At 38.2% G+C, this 23,870-nt stretch overlaps 1 protein-coding gene across 1 annotated transcript in view; it reads right to left on the bottom strand.

The window, feature by feature from the left end:
• Positions 1-23,870, bottom strand: part of LOC129771412 (protein pangolin, isoforms A/H/I/S-like) — a 311,746-nt gene that overhangs the window by 21,682 nt on the left and 266,194 nt on the right. The gene's annotated exons all lie outside the window — the stretch shown is intronic.

Genomic DNA, 23,870 nt, shown 5'->3' with positions numbered 1-23,870 from the left:
CCGCTAGTTATTAGCAAACATATGTTCTAAACTATGTGTTCGGTGGGAAAAATCGACATTCGCCGATCCCAATAGACTTCTCTAATGGAGTTCCCCTCGTCTGGGAAATGCGCTTGTACAATTTTTCGCAACGAAAAAGAACACAACTTAAAAATGCTCAATTCCACACTGTGCCTCCGAGCACACAGGTTTCCATTATCTCATTCCACCATAACCGGCGAAAGGGCCACCCGAGCTACCAGACTGACAAAAAGTTAACCAAATACCATCCTCGCGGGACAAATATGTCGTTGGCTGTTTTTTCCCCCCAGCTTTATGGAACCGTATATGCACGGCGTTTGGGGACTTGGGCACTCGCAAATTTGCCGAATTAAAATAATCAAAAAAGAGTTACATTTTATTACCCTCGTCTCCCCCGTAGTACAAAACGCAGCCGCATTCATGCACACGGGTAGGTGGGCACTTCCACCAATTTGGCTAAACATAACAAATATGCTATTTTCGCTCGCTTATCTCTACCGGACCCTGGCTCTGTCGCTGCTTATATGCCGGTCGGAGCAGTCCGTGTGCTTTGTGGTGGTTCATCATCCGAGTAAAACCGTATTATGAAAAAAAAAATATATTCACGGTCTCGGGAACGGTCTCGTTCGTTAGCCCCGGCCGGCGGACGAAAAATCCGGGCTTAACCTAATAGAATTACAACGGCGAAACACACACGTGCGTGTCCACCAAAAATGGGGCTGTTGAGAATGACAGGGAGCTGTTTCGCCTCCCTTCCCCTCCACCAACTCATACGAGATAAGCTCCCGAGGAAATTTTTCGGCGCCATCGAGCTTTGGTTGTGGGAAAAATTTGATCGGCGGAATTAAGACTCACTTTTTTGTCGCACTGATAAGCTGGTGCTGGTATACATATTTGCAGCCTCTTTCGTCGCAATGAGCGATTTTCCACCCAGGGTGATAACAGGGGGGTAACTGGTGGCTAGAAATGGCCCCCTCTAAAATTGGGTGAATTTCATGGCCACGATTTTGGGATGATTTCAAGGGTACCGTCGAGGGATATATTTCAAAGCAAATTTACGGTTGCCTGACTTTGAGTGTGCCATTTTTTTTGGCGAACAATCTCGAAAGGTTAGAGTTGGGTGATATTGTAGTACATTTGCTCGAAAATGATTGCTATGTGGCCCAAAATGATTTGTTGAAATTCAAAATAATTTAGTGAGGATGATTGCAAGCTAGTCTGCAAAGAGCTGAGATGACATGTCCATAGATTTTTTTTAAAGCAGCTATAATTTATAGATTGTTAATGTGACTGATTTTGTTTTATTGTTACTATGCGTGTTGTTATCTTCGACCGATCCGTAAACTTAGTTCTATTTTTCGATTTTTCAATTCATTGAATTTTCGATTTTCTATTTCTCGATTTATCGATTCTTCGATTTTCGGATATTTTTGATTTTTCGATTTTTAATTTTTTTAATTTTTTGATTTTTTGTTTTTTTGATTTTTCGATTTTCTGATTTTTTTAATTTACGATTTATTGATTTATCGATTTTTCAATTATATTGATTTTTCAGTTTTTTTTTCGGTTTTAAATTCCCCGAGTTTTTGGTTTTCGATTTTTGGATTCGTTTTTTCGATGTTCATGTTTTTCCCTTTTTTATTTTTCTATTTCCGTCCATTGTTTCCAAATTTATTTCAAATTTTTTGGCATTTTTTTTAAATTTTTCATTGTTCCATTTTTACATTTTCTATCTATTCCACATCTATTCTTTTCGTTCCGTTTGTCCATTTTTTCCATTCGTTGAATTTTCATTTCATTTGTCCATTTTTCCATTTTTCTTATTCTTTCATTTTCTTATTTCTCTTATTGTGAAATTTTGGGTTTTTTTTCTTTTCCTTTTCTTTCCATTTCTACTATTTTGTCTATTTCTATATAGTTACATATTCATTTTCCTTTTCTCCATTTATCCATTTCATCATTTGTCCTATGCTCCATTTTGTTTTAGTTATTCCATTCGTTCCGGTTACCATTTCTTTGAGTTTTTCAACTATTTTTGTTTTATTTTCATATCTCATATTTTTCCAATCTATCTAATTTGCGCTATATTTAAATATTTCCTTTTCTACAATTTTTCCATTTTTTCATTTTATCGTTTTTTCTTCTATTTTTCATTCTTCCATTGTTTTCATTTTCATTTTTATAAATTCTCCTTTCTCTTTCCATCATTTTGATTTTTCCCATTTTTCCAATATTCCCTCTTCATTTTTACTAATTTCTCCTAGTTTTCTTACTTTTCATACTCTTCATATTTTTTAATTTGTTTCATTAGTTCCATTTTTCCATTTTTTCCTATTTTACCATTTTCTAATTTCTAATAATTTTTCCAAATCGATTTCGTTTGTTTTTTTACATTAATTTTTTTTTCTTTTTTTATATTTTTTACATATCTTTCTTATTTTTTCTCTTTTTTCCATTGGTTTTGTCTAATTTTCTCTATTTTTCCAGATTTTCCAGCATTTTTTCATTTCCTAATATGTTTCATTCGTTCCATTCGTTCCATTTGTTCCTTTTATTCGATTTATTCCATTTGGTTCATTAGTTCCATCAGTTCTGTTGGTTCCATTTGCAACATTTCATATTTTTCTGTTTTTAATTTTTTTCATATTTATCTTATTTTTCCTATCATTCTTTTTTCCAGTTTTCCCATTGTTCGATTTTTTTTTATTTTTCTTATTTGTTCAATTTAACCGGTTTTTCAAAATTTTCCATTTTTCCACTTGTTTCTTGTTTTCCAGTTGTTTCATTTATTCCATTTTTTTAACATTTACTTAAACTATTCCATTTCTTCTGATTGTTCCATTTTTTCTATTTTGTCTATCTTCCATATTTTTCCTTTATTTTATGTTTCCTGTTTTTTTTTCATTTTTCCATATTTTTTAATTTTTCCTGTTTTTCCTATTCAGAATATATTTTTCATTTCTGCATTTTTCACTTTTTTTTGCATTTGTTCATTTGTTATATGTGCTCCATTTTTAATTTTTTGTAATTGAGAAAACTCTGTTTTTGAGCGCTTTTTTATTTGCTTTTTTTGTGCGTTTTTTTTGCATGTTGCGTTGAGGCAACATGTCTCACGTTGGTCACGAAAGGAATCATTAGGATTTAGGTTATTAACATAGAGAAATTTTTTTATGCGGTAACTATCCACCGAATGAAAAAAAATTTTTTTCCGAATCGTGTTGCGAAAACTATTTCTGTATTTTTGTATTTCTTTTTCAATTTTTTCCTATTTTTGTTATTTTTCCTATTTGTCATTTTTTTTATGGTTCCTATTTTTTATACTTTTTCATCTTTTCTTTTTTCTATATGTTTCGTATGTTTCATTTGTCACAATTGTTACATAACAGTCTTTTTTTTGTTCAATTTGTTCCATTTGTTCATATTTTTATATTTTCCATATTTTTCTCCATCTTTTCCTCTTTTTAATGTCCCAAATTTTCCAATTTTTCATATTTTTCTTATAGCCTTTTTTCACGATTCCTTTTGTTTTATTTGTTCCATTTGTTCCATTTCTTATATTTTATAATTTTTCCATTTTTACTATTTTTCCTATTTTTAATTTTTGTTCAATTGCTATTTTCCCATTCGTTACATTTTTCCCAGTTTTCTATTGTTCCAATTGGGATTCGTTTGGGACAGGACCATTTTCCTTTATAAAATAAAATATACCTAGCCGCCATATTAGTTACTTTTTAAGCACAGGAATGCACGGAACAATTGTATGGGAAAATGAGAATATGTCAAATTTTATTCAATTCAAACAATTTACGGACCAGGGAATTATAATGTATAGCTTATGGAATAAATTTCAGAGATTTCCGATTCGATCGGTATGCAAATCGTCAATATCTGATCGCAGATAAAATAGGCACCCTCCAAAAAAAAAAAATCATTTAAGAAATGAGATATTCTCCTTTATGAGAACAACAGTCAACAAAATGTTATTTCAAACTTGAACTATTTTTTGCTCGTTGCTCCTTGTTCCGATCGATCGATAACAAATCGATTAACAGAGCAGAATATGAAGAATATGTAAAAATTGCTAAAGAATATTGTAGTAAACCTATCTTCAATGAATCAATCGTGGCGCGGGGTAAGAAAGGTTGCATCGTCCTGTTGAAACCACAGCTCTTCCAAATTAAAGGCACTTGAACGTGGTACCAAAACGTCCACATTAACTGTAACGCCCACCAGAAGACATATTGGAGGAATAAGGGACTAAAGATTCCACCGGTTCATAAAGCGAACCAAGCGTTGTCGAGCAAAGTATGACGTCTCTGGCGATGCGTATTATCCTGTAGAGCAGTGCTGCCACATTTTTATCTGTACCAGAGGGGTTAAAAATCTTTCTCATCTGGATCTTTTCTTCCAAAAATCTGTACCATCGAAAATGTTCGTTGTAGAGAAAAATCTATTTTATTAGCATGAAAATATTACATTTACATTTTTTGTATTTGATGATGCTTAAACATACCATTTATCAAAATTTTGAAGATGCCGCCACGATGTTTGGTCAAATCTGTGATCTCAAAATAACATTCATCGTATGGTTGATTATATTCAGAGAAATATCGCTCGACAGTTGCTGAGGAGTGAGTCAGAGTGAGAACGTTAGTCCCGAGCTCGTTAGTTAGCTAGGCGCATTACGGAATTCGAAACCCCCATCATCACAGTCGCACTATCCGACGCGAATACTTTCAGACGATCGTTGTAAGTAATTTCGTCCTCATGAAACTGATCAATTATTGCATTGTAGATACTTTTATGCTCAGCAGCATCAAGCGATACTGCGGCGTAAAAGTCTTCACGTACCTTAATGTTGCTCTGTTCGAATGTAATAAATTTCAAACATGGAAGAAATCTGTACCAATCTGTACTTTTTGACGAAAATCTATACTCTGTACCGTACAGAATCTGTACCAAAAATAACGAAAAATTCTGTACCTTTCCAGATAAATATGTACGTGTGGCAACACTGCTGTAGAGTAAAAGTCTTTTACAAGCGATCCCTGGTTGCGATCAATTGCTCTGATGGATAAATATGGTTACCTTAAAAATGGACGAAGAGTGCGATTGAACCCATCGTCAGTTTTTGTAAAAAATCTGCCCGATTTGCTGGTTGGCAATCAGGTGCCGGTCTATCCATGACGAAATGGTAAATCAAACTATGCTCAAAACGAGTGACAGCTGTCAAAAAGAGAAACATATCGAATAGTGTTGCCAAATTAAATGCAAAACTATAAAAAACACCCATTATCCAATTAACATTTTTATGGTCATATGGTTATGGTAATTTTAACCAAAAAAAAAAGGAATATGTTTCAGTGTTGGATTATACGTAATTTGATTGAAAATATTCAATAAGCAGAATAGAATATATAACAAGACTTGAGTCATATTTTAATATTGGGAAGCAAATAAACGTATCTAGGTATTTTGAATGTTAATTTTTTAATTTTAATATTAATTTATTGCACAAATTTATTGGGCAAATTGCGAAAAAAATCGTTTTTATGCTATCTCGAACTATTCTTGGAATACGACTACGAAAATATTTTCAAAGGGATTGTGTGTAGCCAAAATATATTATTTAACACAAGTTGGAAATGAGTAAATATAGAAAAATACATTTTATGTGTTTTTATTTGAAAAATAGTAAAGGCAAAAACTGATTTGATGATATTATCTACAAGCAACTCTGACAAAAATTTTAAAATGATCATTTGACCCGGTTGTGGTAGATTCGATGTTAATAGACATAATCTTATACAGTTTGAACGAAGCTAGTGCTCAAGAGCGAAACAATCCCTGTATACCAAGGGCACATCATTTCCGAAAACGAATGCGACCGTTAATATCTCTTTAATCGTAAAGCTTCCCTGTAACAACCATTAATTCAAACCGAGGGGCGGTTCGGCCGATCGCTAATGCGATCCGCTTCTTCAGTACTGAATCCATCCATTCGATTGACGGAACTGACATTGGGAATAATTAATATCCTCTCATTATACCCTGCAACTCATCGCTGGTGGTTTTTGTCGAGAATGATTCTATAACAACTACACAATTGCCCAGCTCCGCCAACCGCCAATTCCAGTGGAGAGGCCCTGTGCAGGCTCTACCCGGTACTATTCTAAACTTCTCCCGTACCGATGGCAAAAAACAAGCAAGCCGTAATCAATCATGAAACGATAAATAAATAAATTACCCGATGTGAGCGATTAATGTCGGCTACCGTGTGCGGCCAATGTCCAGTAGCGCATATTTTTTAATTAATTTCACGTTCCCGCGCGCAGTTTCTAGTTCGATCAGCACCAATTTGTGACGCTTCTCAACAGAGTAAAAAGATAACAAATTACCCACCAATAATTCAAAGCAGCAACCGCGATCGCTTGCCACGCGATGATGTCGGCTGGACACTTCAAGAGCCCAATGTAAACCATGACTTAACAACTTCGGTGACAATTGACCCGCAATTGATCAGCAAATTCCGCCGCACACTGACAGATTTGTGCGCTGTTTCTGTGATGGAGTGTTTTGTTGAGCGATTGCGCTAATGCATGCCGAAGGACATTGGGCCCTTGGAAAACTATGCCACGTGCTATAACCCCCTTTGGGTCGATGATGGTGATGGACTACTTTTGCATTGCGCAACACACGTCGTAGATTTACTGGATGCTAAGCCGGTTTGGCCCGATCAACTTTCTAACTCTCGACACCCGGACTGCAATAGCTGCCAACTAACGTCAGAACCAAACGCTCAAGCGCGGTCTCAGCGCGCGTTGCGTGTGGGTGTCGGCAGGACGCCCACCCACATGCAACTTCGCATCGGACCTTGTCGCCGCACGTAGTAGTAGATTGGTCGCCCCGACGACAGCGTTAAAGCAAAATTTATATGCCACTCTATCGCAAAATTCATAAATAATAAGCAGCAACTCGCTTCCTTGCTCTAGCACCCAGCCAAGCTGCATTTCGCTTTTTATTTTTTCCCTAAGAAAAAAGTTCTTACTGGGCTTACTCTGCACTTTCAAAGAAACTCCGAGAGCACGTTTGAGTCCAAAATTTCGCATCATTATTCATTCATCATAAAAGATCAGCAGCTGCAGATAGTGCAGCTCGAAGGAATAATCATAATGAATGGTTTTTTCTATAGAATTTGAATTTTTGGGGCGTGGTTTCCTCGACACGACGAAGAAGGGCTTGGAGGATGCATTTTCCTTTCCCCGAGTTGTCGGTGACTACCAAAAACTGACCCCTTTCAACATGTTCCTACTGGGGGTGGGGGGAGAAGAGACCCACCACACGCGGCTCAGCTGTGGGACGCACATTTGCATCGGAAGCGAATTTAAAATCAACGATTTGTTGCTCGCTGCTGCTGTTGCAACTGGTTCGATTATATTTATAGTGCAGTTATGTGTTGCTGTTTTTTTCCTCCTTTCCTGCGATACCGTCCTGTATGAAGTCGCTGCTGCAATTCAGGCTCCAGCTGCTGCTGCTGCTGCTGCTGCCGAGTGATTCCATTTTCCGCTGGCTCATTTGCACATCATGAATAATCATATCTGCTCGCACTTTGGAGTTGAGGCTTGCTGCGACTCGTTCGAACCTGTTGTTGGTGATGTATCCCCTCGGATGATGGAGAGTGAGTGGGTGCGGTGGGCTGACTCGTAAAAGTCTCCTCCGTTGGAGCTTGGAATCGCTACATATGTATGTGTGTGTGTGAATATGTACGCGCCAATCATTCGAGCGGAACGTGATGAATGAATAAATTCGAACCTCGGAGAATACCTCCCGGTTCTGCATATCATCCGCCTACGTACGTGACGGATGGGGGATAAGATAGAGATCATCTTCCGCGTGCTTTAGCAGAATTTCATTACGGTACTATTTTTGGGAATGAGTCGAAGGGAACGCTTAATTCTGATTGAAACTGAAACGCCGCCGCTTCATGAGCGGCATCGTGGCTTGTTGGTTTGATTACTAATATTTTCGATCGCCACCGATGGAACGGTCATCAAAATTCACCCGTGCTCGCTGGACCCGGCGAACTTTTATTGCCCGAGCGGCGCAGCGCGCACGGAAACTGGTTCTCCGACTCGCACCATGTATGGATCCCAGAAGGACATTCGCTCCGGCCCGGCCCGGCGAGCTTCGCTGCACACGAGCATGTGCAAAAGATTCTCGTTGAAGTGGTGGGTACCTAGCACTTCCTAGTTTTGCTCCCGCAGCCGGATCGGACCGAAATGGCGACTGGCTATGTGTGAATGCGTAATGAGCTAATAGCGGAGAGGCGCAAACGGTGCATTTTATGCACCACTGAACGCTCCTTGTGCGACCCCCAGAGCGGAAAAAGCGGATTCTCCGTGGCTGATCAGCAATGCTATGCAGCTACAGAATGACACTAATGAGGGTTCTCGTCACGCTCGGCCGAGGTGATGATCGATTGGACAGTTATTGGAAGTCGGGCGACAGCCGCGCAGATCGACGCGAAATCGCGACGTATCACGACGATGTCGGCCCGCTGCGGTGCGGTGTGTTCAAAGGGTTCGAGATTCACAGCGGTAGATTGCTGCGTGTACAGCTTCATTGCACTCCATTGAATCTTGATCGTCAAGAAGAAGAAGGGGAGCTTACCTTGAACTTTATGTGAGGTTCATTCATATGTCACAGAATCCAAACGTTCGAGGGTTTGGATGTAGCAGCCAAATAGTAACGCTGACTCTATTTTGGCTCGGAGACTACTTTTGATCGTGATGACAATCACGATTCATTGAACTTAATTCCGAATTAGTTCGAATCCGATGGGTCTCTGAAACCTTCAAAATCAATTATACATGTGTGTTTCCAAGTTCCAGTTTTCCAGCTAATTTCCATGAATTTTTGGAATTTTGGAAAACGAAAAAGCTGGATGGGTAATGTCAGGGACATAACCGGAGAGTCGTAGAACTACAAAAGGGCTGTCAATTTAAAGACACTAATGGGCGCAAAAAATCCACCCCATTCGAAATCAAAATATTATAATATACATTTTTTTCTCAAACTTTTCGGCCACGCTTCCGAGCATCTGATGCTACCTAATGACCAGCCGGATCGCACCGTGGCTTACCTAATACTTCACAACAATGTTTTGTAGAAACTCCTTACGCTGAAAGTCACGCACAACCAATAAGCTGACCTGTGTTGAGATTTGCTTTCCATATATTATCCGGAAGCTTCCTTAGCGGCATAAACAAGTAACTACACACGAAAAGTTGAATAAGGATAATTTGTGTCAGATGTAAACAACCAGCTGTTAAAACCGAGGGGTGCATCGATGAAGAAAATACGGTAAAACAAATTTACGTAAGCGTCATTTTTTTGTATGTCATATCGATTTAGGATTAAAATGTTTTTTTTTATCGGGATACTTATTTGCTGTAGTGATAGTATATTTAAGTCAATTTTATTGAAAGGACGTGCGTCACAATCACACACACGCAAGGCGGCATCGGTGGATATAAACATTCAAACGTCGTTTTTTTCCCGAGACATACGTTTAGCCGCAGGGTATAAAAATCGAGTTTTCGCATAATCACCAAGCATTTATCTGTTTTTTTTTAAATACTTGGGAATGTTCAATTTACAAGATAAATATTAGATGTGCAACGTAAGAAGTTGGTCAGATTAGTGATTTACGTAGAATTTAAAGGAATGGCGAAAGGTATTCTATTGACGGAAGAGGGGCGGAAAATAATAAAGATATTCAGTGAACAAAAGTTTTCTAATCGCTCAATCGTAACAAAAATTGGTCGATCTGAGAAAGTGGTACGGAATTTCTTTAAATAGAATTTCTTTAAATGGGATATAACGACCAACAAATGGGAACACCAAAGTTACTTTGCGTCTTAAAGGACGAATAAAACACGAAGCAATCAAGAAACGATGTCCTGCTCATACATTAATGCAGAATCGGTTGTTCCGGTAACGAAGAGGCATATTGCGCGCATCTTGAGTAAGTCATCAAACATCATGTGGAAGAAACCTCAAGGGAAGTCGAAACTGACCGCCACCCATAAGCAGAACCATCTCATTTTCGCCCGGCAATACATGGAATGGAAACTAGAATGGAGAAATGTTGTATTTTCCGGCGAAAAAAGTTCAATTTGGATAGTCCGGACTGTTACAGTTGCTATTGGTACAATTTAAGTCAACGGCATGTCGTGAGATCGAAGGTTGACAATGTGGGGAGCCGTTTCCTATCACAGCAAGCTTCCCATTTGTTTCACTTTCACCCGAATGAACTCCGAAAAGTATCTTCAATTACTGGAGGACGTTTTGATTGGCCATGTTGAGAATAACACTACCGAGGATGTCGTTTTTTCAGCAGGATTATGCATAGATCCACGTTTCCAAGCAATGGAAGGTATGGTTTGCCGAGAAGGACATTCCGCTTCTTGGATGACCTGCTGGCAGTCGATTACAATCCCATAGAGAACCTATGGAGAATCTTTGCCGAGATGGTCTATGCAAACGGATGACAATTTGACAACATTTCCAGTCTCAAGGCAGTAATTCAGGAATGTTGGGCTATAATCAATATGGCAACACTTTAAAAGCTGTCTGACTCGATGCCAAATCGAGTTTTCAAAGTGATCTGAAATGGAGGTGGACATACTAAATATTAGCTACCGATTGGAATCCAAATTTGCCGCACAAATTTTCTGTTAGTGAAATTTTAGGATGCGGCTAATCGAATGTCCACTCTGATTCCACATATTTGAATTACTTACAAAACAAAAAACGAATTTATACTTTCTTTGGAATGAATTCTATGAAAATAACCAAAATAATCGTCTTTTATGAGCAAAACTGTACAAAGAATTGACTTATTTTTAAAAATATTGAGGAAAAATAGGTTGCGGCTAAACGAATGTCTACTGTAGGGTTTTCCCCTGGATACGGAGCTGAACCTATCTTATAATTAATATTAATATCCCTGAGTGTGGTCCTGTAGTGTGGACAGGAAGGACAGTCAGTTAGAGTGGGTGTGACGAAGTGATCGACACAGGAAAGAGTTCCGTGAAATAAATCTATATATATACGTGTAAAACTCCTTGAACATAATTGTTTTATTGCTACAAATCTGGCGACGAGGGTAAACATTCGAGGTGAGTCAAAATTTCAATTGGAAAAATGAGGAAAATTGGAGTTTTTTTTTTTGGCGATATTTAGTTCTCCAAATTGAAAAAAAATATGGCGGTCTTGTGAGTTGAATCTGTAGAGAAAAATTCGTAACGCTTCGTCACACAGCTTATATTGGTGTTGGTGAGAACGATACCCTTCTCCGTGGGGAAGCGAGAAGGAAAGATTAAACTTGAATGCTTGGAAATGAAAACAGATAAACAAAAATAATGAGCATGAGTTGTTCACCTGTATGGATTACAGGGTGTAGCATGGATTGCTCACGAAAATTATCTGTATGGATTACAGATCGTAAATAAAAATAAATGAACATAGGTTATTATCTGTATGAATTACAGGTTGAAAGCATGGATTGCTTGCGAAAATATTCTGTATGGATTACAGAACGTGAACAAAAATTAACATGGATTGTTCACCTATATGGATTACAGGGTGTAAGCATGGATTGCTAACGAAAATATTCTGTATGGATTACAGAACGTGAAAAAAATGAACATGGATTGTTCACCTGTATGGATTACAGGGTGTAAGTATGGATTGCTAACGAAAATATTCTGTATGGATTACAGAACGTGAACAAAAATGAACATGGATTGTTCACCTGTATGGATTACAGCGTGTAAGCATGGATTGCTCACGAAAATTTTCTGTATGGATTACAGAACGTAAACAAAAATAAATGAACATGGATTGTTCACCTGTTTGATTGTAGGATGTAAATATTGCATGTGACTATGATAATAATAGTTATTATTGAGCAAAAACGTCATGTATGGATTACATAACGTAAACATGAACGTGGATTGTTCCATAAAAATTTGTATTAATTACAAGCAAATATTGTATGATTATGATGAGCCTAAACTAAAACCTATTGATGAGAATGGATTACTGATGAAAAACACTGTATATAAGCGATCAAACCGATAATTTAGTATTGATTGTTCACGGTATGATTTGACGTATCGAATTAGAAAATACATTTAATTAAGATATGGGAAGCGAGATGAGTGTATTATACTTGTATTTAAATACTGTTATTATAAACCTCAATGTCGCACGTGTTTTTTTTTTTTTTTTTTTTAATTTTCATTTGGAAATTTCTTCATTTTTTTTATAGATGGAAGATAGCCGTCCTGTTTCTCAGTTTCGATGCGATGACATAGAGAGAAACAAGCTGTACAAAGAGTGGCGAATTTGGAAAGGGGCACTTCAATGTTTTTTTGATGCATTCGATGTGGTGGATCAAAAAACGAAAAGGGCCAAACTCTTGTACTTGGGTGGACCGCAATTGCAACGAGTGTTCCAAAATCTTCCGGATTGTGAGAAGTTTCCATTGGTATCTACCGAGAAGCAGTGGTACGATGTTGCGATAAACGCGTTGGATGAATTCTTTCAACCTTGCAAGCAAGACTGTCTTGAGAGACACCGTTTGAGGAATATGAAGCAAAAGGAGGGGGAAAGGTTTGCTGACTTCGTACTTCGCCTCCGTCAACAAGCCACCGACTGCGGTTTTGATAAATATTCAGATGAAACCAGGGCTGTCCTTACTGAAATCTTTATCATAGACGTAATTATAGAGGGATGTTTGTCTTCGGAGCTTCGGCGACGTATCCTCCAGAAAGATTGTTCACTTAGTGAAATTGAATCATTAGGTGCAGCTCTCGAAAGTGTCGAAACTCAAGTACAGGATTTCGGAGTGAAATCTAAAGATCAAATTGGTGATCACAAAGTTCTCGAAGTCAGCAGTAAACCTGTGTTCAAATTCAACAAGCGAAATGACCTATCTCTGAAGAAATTCACCGGTAAGAAACCATTTACATCCGAACAAAGATCTCTTGTTTGTCTGAACTGTGGTCATCGGGATCATCAAACTAATAACGACGTATGTCCAGCAAAAGGTAAAATCTGCTATTCCTGTAGACGAGTGGGTCATTTTGGATCGCGATGTAGATTCCGGAAATTCCAAGAGAAGAGTTCTAATAAGGTTCGAATGATTGAACACCGTAATACTCAATCGAATTCGGAAACATTCAATGATACTGGAGTTGAATCGGAGTCAGGAAAGACTTACTATGCCTTTTATTCTGGGAACGAAACAAACGTTGTTGTATGTGAAATCGGTGGAGTAAGACTAGATATGTTGATAGATTCCGGATCAGATGCCAATCTTATCACAGATCAAGCGTGGGAAACATTAAAGAAAGGTGAAATAGTAGTTCATCAAAGTACAAAAGGAAGCTCTAGAGTGCTGAAGGGATACGCTAGTGACATCTCACTGCCAATAATGGGAACATTCGTTGCAGACGTAAAACTAGGGAAACTTTCCACTCGAGCGTTGTTCTACGTAATCAAGGGAGGCCAGCGTTGTCTTTTAGGCGATCAAACCTCTAAAGATCTAGGAGTTTTGAAGGTTGGCTTAGAAATTCAGAATATTACTACTCAAGTGACAACGTTCTCAAAGATCAAAGACATCCAGGTTCAAATACACATGGATCCTGCTATTAAACCTGTATTCCAGCCCCTTAGAAGGGTTCCCATGCCGCTAGAAGATGCGGTAAACAGAAAATTGGAGCAGCTCTTGCTAAGGGACATTATTGAGGTGAAAGAAGGACCTGCATCATGGGTATCTCCGCTGGTAGTGGTGGGAAAAACGAACGGAGAACCGAGAATATGCCTTGATTTGCGTCGTGTCAACGAAGCAGTTCTCAGAGAACGACATCCAATGCCCACTGTGGACGATTACCTGGCTAGGTTAGGGGAAGGAAGATTCTGGAGCAAATTAGACATCAAGGAGGCGTTCTTACAAATCGAGCTCGCACCCGAGTCTAGAGATGTCACTACTTTTATCAGCAGCAAGGGACTCTACAGATTCAAACGCCTTCCGTTCGGCCTTGTAACTGCTCCGGAATTGTTTCAAAAGGTCATGGATCAAATTTTGGCTGGGTGTCAAGGAACCTACTGGTACTTAGACGATGTTATCATTGAAGGTCGTGACCGTAAAGAACATGATAACCGTTTGGAAGAGGTATGATTGTAAAAGCTTAACATTTTGATGATGATGATACATAAAGAATAAATATAACATGTGCGAATTCTTTGCCATATTTAAAAAAAAAAAAAACTTTTTTTTTCATTTATCTTAGGTACTAAAGAGATTCAAGCAGCGGAAAGTTGAATTGAATTGGGAAAAATGCGTATTCCATGTTAGTGAGGTTGAATTTTTGGGTCACAAAATAACAGATAAAGGTATCTATCCATCTGAGTCCAAAAGGGGCTCAATCATGTCGTTCCGGCGACCAGAAAATGAAGCAGAAATACGTAGTTTTTTGGGGCTGGCGAATTACCTCAACAAATTCATACCGAATCTAGCAACACTTGATGAACCTTTGCGTACGCTGCTAAGGAAAGATTCTGATTTTAAATGGACCGAAGATCAACAGAAATCGTTTGAAAACATAAAAAAAGCTATAGCTGAAGCCCAAGAGCTAGGGTTTTTCAATAAACGTGACTTAACCTCGGTGATGGCTGATGCTAGCCCATTTGGGTTAGGAGCCTTATTGATCCAGACTGATAAAAAAGGTGAATGTCGAGTGGTGAGTTGTGCGTCTAAGTCTTTGACAGATACCGAAAAGCGTTACTGTCAAACAGAGAAGGAAGCTTTGGCTGTGGTATGGAGTGTAGAGCGATTTCAAGCGTATCTATATGGTAGTATATTCAATATTTTGACAGATTGCAAAGCTTTAGAATTCCTTTTCACTGATCGTTCGAGACCTTGTGCCAGAATTGAACGATGGGTTCTTCGGCTTCAAGCCTTCGACTATCGTGTTATCCACATTCCTGGTAATAAAAATCTTGCGGATGTCTTGTCCCGCCTCACAACTCTACCTGCTGTACCGTTCGATTCCAACGAGGAACTTGTAATCAAAAGTATCGCTTTGTGCTCTGCCACCACCGCAGCTTTAAAATGGGATGATATTGTACGGGAGTCTCAGAAAGATGTAGAAATTCAACAAGTTCTCAAATGTCTGGAAAACGGAAAGTCTCATGATTTGCCGTTGCAATTTCGCATCGTGGCAAATGAACTGTGTCGATGTGAGGATATTTTATTGCGAACAGACCGAATTGTTATCCCACAATCTTTACGAGAAAAAGTGCTTCAGATTGCACACGAAGGCCACATTGGAATTCGAATGATGAAAATGCATCTTCGCAGTTCGGTCTGGTGGCCGAAAATGGATGCGGCGGTGGAATCTTTTGTTAAAAGGTGTCGTGGATGTATTTTGGTCGCTGCACCGGAACCTCCAGAACCTATGGTACGCAAAGAGATGCCGAATGGGGCCTGGCAAGAAATTGCCATTGATTTCCTTGGGCCTTTACCAGACGGACAAACTTTGTTAGTTGTGGTAGATTACTACAGTCGATATATCGAAGTCTGCGAAATGAATTATACTACGTCTAAAGAAACAATCAACCAGTTGTCAACGATATTCAGTCGATATGGCGTTCCGTTAACATTACGTGCTGATAATGGACCTCAATTCAATGCGAATTGTGAAGAATTTCAAGCATTTTGTGATGATCTAGGAGTACAGCTGATAAACACAATTCCCTACTGGCCGCAACAAAATGGGGAGGTTGAACGACAGAACCGTTCAATTCTAAAAAGATTGAAGATAGCACAACAACTTGGACAGGATTGGAGAAAAGTTTTATCACAATTTCTTCTATCGTATCATGCCACAACTCATCCTACAACTGGGCGTGCGCCGTCAGAACTTATGTTCGGTCGAAGAATCAGGACAAAGCTACCTGAAGTACCAACAATCACTCGAGTCAATGAAGAACACCGAGATCACGACAAACTTCAAAAAGAAAAGGGAAAGGAGTATACTGATGCGAAGCGCAAAGCCCGGTTTAGTGAAATCACAGTAGGAGATCGCGTTATTGTTAAACGGATGCGGAAAGAGAACAAGTTGAGTACGAATTATGAACCTGAGGAATTCGAGGTAACCAGGAAAGCTGGTGCTGATGTAACAATAAAATCACTTACCAATGGAAAAGAGTATCGCAGAAATGTTGCTCATCTGAAGAAGTTACTAGACGGTATCGACAAACCAGCGAACGCAGGAGATTCTGAACCGGAGAAGACAACGGGAACAATTCCAACAAACAGCTGTGATATTGAATCATCTACAAGAACTACTTTAACGAGGATGCAGCCCCAGCCAGAGCAGGATAGTAACATTATGGAAAAACGAAACCGTGTTGTACCATCTAAGTTCAAGGATTATCTACCTCATTGAGCACTCATAAAATAAATATTGTAAAAGGGGGGTTGTAGGGTTTTCCCCTGGATACGGAGCTGAACCTATCTTATAATTAATATTAATATCCCTGAGTGTGGTCCTGTAGTGTGGACAGGAAGGACAGTCAGTTAGAGTGGGTGTGACGAAGTGATCGACACAGGAAAGAGTTCCGTGAAATAAATCTATATATATACGTGTAAAACTCCTTGAACATAATTGTTTTATTGCTACATCTACCACTGTATTGAAATGACGAAATGGTCTAGTAATTACCTACTTTTACGTGGTATTGACTGGAATACCGAAAAATTTGAAAAAACTTTTAATTTAGTATTGACTGGAATACCGAAAAATTTGAAAAAAACTTTTAACATGTTTGTTGCATGTTGTTGCATTATCATGCCGAGGGTTCGAGTTCGATTCCCGTTCTGGCCGGGGAATTTTTCGTCAAACAAATTTCTTTCGACTTGCACTGTGGTCACGCGTATTCTAGAGCTTGCCACTCCAGAACACATTCAAGGCGTGTTATCCGGCGTAGAAATCTCAACTAAGTACTACAGGTCGGACTCGATTATCCGGAGTATTGATTTTTTTTTTTCACTACGGATAATCGAATCCTCCGGCTAATCGAATAATAAAAAAAACGAACCTATTTATTAGTATTTTATGATCTTGAAAATCCAAGATGGCGGCCGCTACAAAATGGCGGATTATATACATAATTTCCCAAAACCCCATCAATATGGGAAATTGACCCCGTTCCTGTTGACTGATTGATCTGATATTTGGAAGACACCTTTAATTCTACTGTCATTATAAAACTGCGTATTTCATGATCTTGAAAAATTCTATGTGGTCGTCGCTAAAAAATAACTAAATTACTTGACTTGGAGAATACAGTACATCATGAAAATATGTACGGCCGCCATCTTGGATTTGCATTATTCATAAATAACTGTGTTCTACTAGTCAAGCTAATCAAGTCCATATTGATTATCCAATATGGAATTATTATACAAATTATTCAAAATTTTGTTTGTTCAAAAATAAAATACTCCGGATAATCGAGTCTAAAATTCCGGATAATAGAATCCCGAATAATCGAGTCTCTGGATAATCGAGTCCGACCTGTACTAATAAAAATGACGCAAGTAACACCTACGTTGAGAAGGCAAAAGTTCCAATGGGAATGTTAGTGTCATCCAGGAAGAAGATGATGTTTGTTGCATGATTGTTATTATATCTAATTCACTACGTGTTAGGTAAATAACTCGCACAAATATATAGTCTCTTGCTAGGGGACAAGAGCACCCGAAGCTCGATTCTTCTTTTCCTTTGTTCACGGAGACTTCAAATCTTACGATTCATTTGTCTGTGATATTCTGTTGGTTTCTATTTTTGTTATGTCCCAGCTTTGGCGGATCCGCTGTAGTACCCATCGTTTTGCATCAGAGCGAGAAATGGGAGTATTAGGGGGCTCTTGTGTTCTGCCCCTACCGTCTAATTTGTCGGCGGCAATATATCCTGGAATTCCGATGTTAACGGGAACAGAAGGTAGCATTTTTATTAAAAGCAGCCTCTTCTATCAGAGTAATCCACGAGTGAAGGTTTTTACCTTTTTTGAATAGCCCGGAGACAGCTCGCACAGAAAATATAACAGCAGGTGGTGAATCATGTGTGCAAATTGAACCTTGGGGAGGAAGAGAAAACCCACCAGTATATAGGTTTTCGAAAATTCCGCAACCGGCACCGTTAATGCTTACTGGACCATCAGTATAAACTTGATTTTCAATCCGAAATTTTGTTGAACATTAAAACAGGTTTTTATTTTAGAATAAAGATCTCTTGCACGAACCTCCTTGAGTGAGGATGACATTCGGTGGTTTTAAATTCCAATTTATTTCCATGATCGTTGAATGTACACATATGCCGGGAAGGTCCTGATTCGTGTGTTCTTTGAATCAGTTATTTGCCAGAGATATTAATGGGACATCATGGTCGCGGTCAGGAATTGTCGGATAGCTCCCTTGGTGAAAATCTTTGTAACGAAATGATCTAATGGTAGTTGTCCACTCTCTGTCATAACAGCGAGAGTAAGACTTGTAACAAAGGCTCCGGTGGCTCTCTTAATTGTCCTATCATATACCGGTTCGATAGTTTTTAGTGGTTTTCACCACATAGGCTGAAGATGCTTGCTCCAGATATAATTTTTGGAAATCACCAAGTGTTTTTATTATCCTTAAAAGAGACTTCCTATATCCGGAAGCTAGGTTGCTAGAAATTACCTTCAATAAGCTTTGGGACTAATATATGACGAACTTTTGGGTTTTCAGGAGATATTTCACATTTCAGGCCCAGTCTAGAACGGAATCAATTGCTCTCTGCTTTCTTTTCTTTGTTGCTGATGCAGCGACGCTAACTGAAACTAGCACAATCTGCATAAACAAGGATTTTTACGTTATCTGGAATTTTTGCAAAAAGGAATTGCATAATAATCAAGAAGAGTGTTGGTGATATAAGCGAGCCTTGGGGAATTCCACGTTCTTGGATTTTTAGTGAAAATTTTGTGTTGTAGACTATGGTTCAGAAGGTTCTAATTTCTAGGAAACTTTTAACATAAAAACCTAGTCTTTCACGGATTCCCCAGTCGAACAGACTCTTAAATACTGGGTACCTCCATGCTCGATCAAATGCCTTACTTAGATCAAGTGATGCCACATCTGCTTGGTGGTCTTTCTCGATAACGTCATGATCTTCTGTGCATTTTCCCGCACGAAAAGTGGACTTTCTTGGATCTAACAAATTATTAGACTCTAACAAGGTATAAAGCCTCGATTCACTATCCTTTCTAGAACTTTTCCGACACAACTCAAAAGAGTTAAAGGTCGGAAATTATCGAGAACATATTGATTTTTGCCTGGTTTCGGGAGTAAAACTATTATACCTTCTTTCCAGCAATGGGAAATGTTCCCGCTGGACCATACCTCATTATAAAGTTTCAATTAAACTTCTTCCAAGGTAGGACAGGTTTCTCAACTTGGAATGGCTAATCCCATCTGGTCCTGTAGAGCCTTGGTTAGCTATACTTAGTGCCCACTCAAAATCGATCATGAAAAAGTCCCTGTTGAAATCAAACTCCGAGTCAGAGTTAAAGTCAATGGGCTCATTTTCACATTCAGTTTTCTGGCTTGGAAAAGATTCTAATAGTTATTGTTGGACGAGGCTTTAGCAAAACGTTCTCCAAAAGAATATGCTATTGGTTTATGGTCGATAGTATATTGACCATCAATAAAGATTGTGTTTTTCCCTTTTTTACCATAGAGCTCGCTTGTATCGCCGACTTATCACGGAGCCTGATTCGTTAGTCCGTGTTAGGGATACACATTGTGCTCTGCACTATCGTGTTGGAAATCATATTCTCTCGCCTGTGTACGAGGGTGTCCGCAGTCTGCTTGTAGGGTCAAGAGAGATTCAACACCCAAAAGACATTGAAAACTTGAACTTTTCATCAAATACAATACATCAAATAAAAAGTTTATTGAAAAAACTGCATGACCTTACACAGTAGATCCCAAATAAAACGTTTCCAGTGCAAAACTTGTTAACTTGATGCATTTTCAACAAATTTCAACAGAATTTTCTGCCTGCGCTCTAAAATCGCGTTTTTTTTATACAAAAATGGCTCCCAAATTAATATCGTACGTTTTATAAGCCCTAAAAAATGTAAGTATGCCCTTTGGTTAAGCGAAATATTGAAATAATATTCCAAATGCAGCGAAAAAAATGTTTTTTCTCGGTGGCAATATTGTTGCCACGGCCTTATAAAGGGTTAAAAGATCTCATTTCAACGCTATTCTAACAAATTTACTATTGAAAAAAAATACAATTTCCTACATTGTAACAGGATCAATTGAGAATGTCCGAGTCGAATGGAGCAAAAAATCTCGAAAACGCATCAAGAAATGAATGGAAGCGTTCGTGACGCGACCGAATATTATTTTTTCTTTCTTATTGCACCTCAATATGTTTAATATGTTTTTCGAAAGACGTTGACTTGTCATGGGTTACTTTTTGACAATTTTCACTTTTCTACATAGAACGATGTTTTTATGCCTAATCTTCCGAAAAAACACAAAATAAGTTATTGTTTGTTCTCAGGTTTTAAAAAAAACAACACCAAGATCAATTTTCCCATGTTGATATTCTAGGCATAACTGTCCGTCCATGTATTTCTTGTAGATCCATAATATATAAATCGGTTCGAGTACAAGAATTTTATGTCACGCTTTCAGCACTCATTTCTGCTTTGGGAAAACGAACTAATTCTCAAACAAATAAAAAAAGTTTAACAGAACACGTGTATACCTTGTTAGCGAATGTCTAATAACAATGAGATTGATATTCTGAAAAGGTGTAGCAGATTACTCATTTCTTCATGAAACGATGTTTTTATGCATAATCTTTCCGAAAAACACAAAAAACTTATTGTTTGTTCTCAGTATTTAGAAAAACAACATCAAGTTCAATTGTCCCATGTTGATATTCTAGGTATAACTGTCCCACCATGATTTTTTAAGCCCATAATCAAGCTTGATTAATTCAAGTGAGAGGAACTTTTTACATTTCATTAGACAATAGGTTACTGCTTATAAAAAACCCGTTGAATTGGTAAACTGAAATGCTTAAAGCTTCTGGTAGACAAATATGCCAGAAAACTTTGATTACGTTTTTCTCAGTTGCTGATTTTGGAACATGGGACAACCATGCGTAGAACGGCAGTAGTCCTAAACAAATAACATATTCCAACAGAATGTAACTGCTTTTCACCAGGTAATCGTAAAAAAATAGATTAGAGGATTGATAGAACCAATTCGAATGCCGATGGGAAAGACCATTTTATCATAATTGCTTGGTGTATTTTTTTAATATGAAAATATAAACAATAACAAACGAACATGAGAATAAATTCGCATACAGATGATGAAACTATAAAACCAAAACTTTTGAATTCAATCTCTGAAAACATAATGATCACAAGGCAAGAAAAGTGAACGTAAATAAAATGGAAATTATTCTACAAAAAATGTGGTTAGAAATGATAACCAACAATGGACAATTTTTTAGAATGATTTTCGAGACGTATAAAAATAACGATCGAATTGTTGACGTAGGACAACAAAATTGTTTTATGTTATTATTTATTATCTTCGAAAGAAGAGTGGGTTTGAGGTTTCGTCGTAAATCTCTCGTATCCTTTGGAAAAATTTAGAATTCAATTCTCAGTCTACACAAAGGCTCATTGGTCAGAGCGATACGGGATTAGAAGTCCCAAATCTGGTGTACGATTTTGTTCGCAACTCCAAATCCAAAATAGAGGGCTGATGAAATAATACACCGCGTTGGATTTCGTGCTGTCTGGTGGGGAGCGATTGTGTAATGTCGCATCACACACACACAATGTTTTTTTTTTGATGCGTTGCCAAAGGTATATGGTCGATTCTCAAATATGACAGAGTTATCAGACTTTTCATGTGTTGGGCTCTGTTTGCCTTAATCTAGCTTTAATTCAAAGAGGATACAGTCGGTTGAGTTCCTTTGGAAGGTGAAAAATTTACGCTGTCCGAACTGTTCACGCTTTTTTTTCCATCTACACCATTGATAACTGAATACACAAAATCAAATTAGACACTCCGAAAAACCTGTTCGAGTTTACCCCCACTTTTCACAGCCATAACGATTCTAATCGCTCCCACCGGCACATTAATGTCCGGTAGCCATCATAATTCTACATACATAATTATGATAACTCCACTATCAAGAGGGAATCGGTACGCATAATTCATCCAGTTCCCCGGCCAGAAACCAAAAACTCGACACTCGGCGCTAATAAACGCACTTGTTGAACTAGCTTTGTTCAAATATTGTTTTCGTGTTATCTTAAATCATTATGTCTTTGGCACAATTCGGGTAGCGCATTCCCGACGGGATTTTCAGCAGCCGTTTCCAACGGCAGTAAAAATCAATTAGAAACATAACATAACTGTCCAGACTTGTTTCCCTTTGGAATCCATCGAAGGGCCAGGTTGTGAAAGTATCGGATAACGACCTGGTAGTAAATCAAGGGTACTCGCAAGCTCGCTGGCCCAAAGTAGATACCGAAATGAATGTAAAAAAAAACCTAAAATTTTAAAAGTAGCTCATACCTGACCACCCCCTGGTTCCCCCCTCTCGGAATTAATTGGATTATGGGCAAACAAAAAATTTATACACACTTTACTACCCCAGCCATGCATACATTTGGCTGATTGTTGTTTACAGGCGTAGCCGATGATGATTTTTTGGTTTGTTTTATGTGCGTGGTGGAAGTCATCATCTGCGCGTACAGAGCGAGCATAAAAGCCGCTGGTGCTCATCGAGAGAGAGATACGAGCCACCGCTTCCGAAATTCCCGTACTAGATCGAATGCTAGTGCGTATGCGTATTTTACGAGTTCTCCACGGGGAGCTCCCACAGCGATCTAGGCTGCCTACTAGGATTGGTCCCGGACCCCAAGGGGAGATTTTATCCGGGCCAGATTAGATATTATTTTGCCGATGGTCGTAAAAACCCTTCTTCTCTGCGGGCAGTACGATTCGTGCGAGCAGCGGTTAACGAGGTATGAAAGGTGAATTTCTGAAACGTTATTGTTTTTTGGGGTTCAGGGTTGATGGATGATGGGTTGCGGCGGCGTTTATGTGTCCGGAGTCACTCGGAATGAATGGAGGCGAAACGTCCAGAAGAGCTTCCACAAATGGTCGAAATTACTAATTTGGTATTAGTTTTGATACCAAAATTAAATATATTGTACAGAGCAGCAGCAAACAGATGGTTTTAGATTCCGCTTTGATGTTATTAGTGTAGTAGACTGAATTGGCGAGGGATCGATTCCAGATTTTATATTCACTTTTGTGATTTTTGGAATAATTGTTTTTAATACCGATTCAATATTCAGATGGAAGAATTTCAACGCAATTTCCTCAAAAATAATATTTTAGGTTCTTTATTTCATGTTTCTGAATTTTTTGTTAGATTTTAATTTCATACCTCGTACCTCATTCCACAGACGGATTCCAGACTTAGGTTTCGTATTCTCATTCTAGGTTTAAGATTTAATTTATATTTCAGATTAGAATCTCATCTTCATAATAGATGTCCAAAATTCCACATTTCAGAGACCAAATTAATAGTCTTAAAAATCAGCTGAATTTTTGCGCAAAACTGTAAATAATCTTCATAACATTCGATGAAAATTATACACCAACCAATCAATCAGTATTATTCCGT

Source organism: Toxorhynchites rutilus, chromosome 2 (assembly GCF_029784135.1).
Source record: "Toxorhynchites rutilus septentrionalis strain SRP chromosome 2, ASM2978413v1, whole genome shotgun sequence".
NCBI lineage: Eukaryota > Metazoa > Arthropoda > Insecta > Diptera > Culicidae > Toxorhynchites > Toxorhynchites rutilus.
The sequence above is the reverse complement of the archived record's forward strand: the minus strand, read 5'-3'. Positions and strand labels throughout refer to the sequence as shown.